The 2478-nt window shown below is 47.1% G+C and overlaps 1 non-coding gene across 1 annotated transcript; it reads left to right on the top strand.

The window, feature by feature from the left end:
• Positions 1-893: 893 nt before the first annotated feature.
• Positions 894-982, top strand: TRNAR-UCU (transfer RNA arginine (anticodon UCU)). Its single transcript is given in 2 exon segments — positions 894-930; positions 947-982. It is a non-coding gene; the product is annotated as a tRNA-Arg (tRNA).
• The last annotated feature ends 1496 nt before the right edge of the window (positions 983-2478 follow it).

The raw sequence follows: 2478 nt of genomic DNA on the forward strand, positions 1-2478 counted from the left end.
AAACGTGAGAAAGCGGCGTCCATCAGTAACATACAAGAGACGGGTAAACCTCCAGCCTAGTGATCTCCCACCTGACTTTGAACAACTTCTCTCCTGATCTGGGGGTGAACCAAGCCTGGCTCTGGGGTTCGAGATCTGAAGGTGCCAGGAAGATGCACAGACGGGCCATGGAGATGAGCAGCATCTCTCATGTGTCTGACAGCTTGGCATGGGCATGATGGGTGGTCTTGCATGGGCATGCGCTGCACACTCCACCTACTGCTGAGGTTGTGCCAACTATGTGCCCCAACAGCCCCCCCCGCCCCCCAGGTTGCTCTAAACCCACCGCTCACAACCACACCTTGTAATCGTTCATCTCCCATGCTTCGCACCAATGCCTTGGTACCATGCAGTACCGTGGGCTGCTTTAAGTGCCTGGGAAGCTGTGGCGTCGCTGGGGATGGGTCTGTTGTGCACATGTGAACAGCGGGGGCTCCGGTGACAGGTGACAACTCCCACCAAACTAAAATAGACTGCAGGCTCCCTTCACGCAGTAGCGAAGAGCTTTCTTCGCGGTTAAAGTGGACGAAATTAAAAAATGCGTTAAAAGGACGCACATTTCCACCCAAAGTATGTGTGACCCTAGCAGGAGGAGGTTGGTGGAAGATGCGTCACGTGACCCTCGTGTAACGCGGGTCAGATTCGTGAATTCATTGTGTGTTTTAGTGCCACACTTTCTGAACTTAAAACAAGTACAAAGTTAACAAGGAGGCTTTAGGGGTGACTTTACCACACGCCAGGGGCACACTTGGGCTCCTCCCTGGAACACGCAGAAGTTGGCAAAGTTTAAATGTGCAGGAGTTTTACATGTGGAGTGCTGACTCAGAGCAACAGAGGTACACTAAAAGGCAGGTGGCTCTGTGGCGCAATGGATAGCGCGTTGGACTTCTAGGCGGACTGTGAAGGCATTCAAAGGTTGTGGGTTCGAGTCCCACCAGAGTCGTTTTTAAAACAGCATTTAACTTTATGATAGCAATGTGAATTAATGAAGGTTAAAAGGGATTGCGCTAGGAGAGAAAGGGGCGGGGCTAGTTTCAGCATTTTTGCATTTGAGCTCTGACAGGAAAGTTAATTACTGAAGTTTGAAAGGAATTGTGCTAGGAGACAAAGGGGCGGGGATAGTTTCGGCTTTTGTTTTTGCCAGGGCTGCTCTAGATGTCCTAGGTAGAGTGACCACCCGTCCATAAATGTCATGACTGCCCGAAATTTCGCCCTGCTGTCCGTTGTCCATGATGAAAGACTTAACTGACAGCATTTGTCTGTAATTTTAGCCTTTGGACAAAATGTAATTGGGACTGATCAGTTTTCTCAGGTGGATTGAAAGGTAGGGGGTCTCCTGTGCTAGGAGGGAGGGGCAGACAGATAAGAAAAGGCCTTCTTGCCAGGATGTCTCCCTCCCTAAAGAAATGCAAATGTGGGCAACTGGTAAATCTGCAAATGTAAAGGGGCTTGGAAACCTGACTTTTATCTAAGGAGTCATGTGAATCTTTCTGATGACAAAGATATTTTCTTTTAGAGAGATAATGTAAGGGTGTTCCATGGTGAGCTGTGGGGTGTGTGGTTTTATTGAACTGTTATAAAAAAATGTTAGTACTAGGTGTAAACTGTATATTTTTCAAATCTGTATTTGAGAAGGACTTTTTTTTATTTAACCAAAATGTATTGGCGCATTTTGTGGCATCCTATATTATGATGTGTGTAATGCATCTTTAAAATAAGGACTTACAAATTCACAGTTGTTTCAGGGAACTCCGTTCCTCATAGTACTAACAAACATTGGCAAAGCCAATAGCTCTCATCTACGCAAGTTATTGGCTTTGCTAATGTGTTTTAGCCATGTTATACAACAGAATGGCTGCTGTTCAGCATGGCTAAATGTTTGTGGCATAGTGGTTTAAAGTGGAGTAGAGTGGCATAGGAGCAGTGGCTTAGAACACAGTGGTGCAGAGTAAAGTGCAGTTGGGTACAGTGCAGTTGTTTAGAGTACATTGACATAGAGTGCAGTGGTTTAGAGTGCAGTGGTATGGAGTGGCGAGGGGCAGAGTAGAGTGCAGCGGAGTAGAGTGGCATACATTAGAGTGGCAGAGAGTGCAGTAGTGTAGAGTGGTGCAATGGCATAGAGTGAAGATTAGACTCACGTGGCATAGAGTGCAGTGGTGTAGAGTTGTGCAGAATGGAGTAGTGCAGAGTGGTGCAGTGCAGAGTAGAGTATAGTGCTGTAGAGTGCAGTGGCGTGGAGTGATGCAGAGTGCAGTGGCATAGAGTGCAGTAGTACAGAGTAGAGTGGTGTAGAGTACAGTGGCGGAGAGTGCAATGTTGCAGAGTACAATGTCAGTGGAGTGGCATAGAGTGGTACAGAGTAGTGGCATAAAGTACAGTGGTGCAGAGTAAAGGGGAGTGGCATACAGTGCAGTTGTTTAGAGTGCATTGGTGTAGAGT

The sequence above is a fragment of the Pleurodeles waltl genome, unplaced genomic scaffold (genome assembly GCF_031143425.1).
Source record: "Pleurodeles waltl isolate 20211129_DDA unplaced genomic scaffold, aPleWal1.hap1.20221129 scaffold_70, whole genome shotgun sequence".
Classification (NCBI taxonomy): domain Eukaryota; kingdom Metazoa; phylum Chordata; class Amphibia; order Caudata; family Salamandridae; genus Pleurodeles; species Pleurodeles waltl.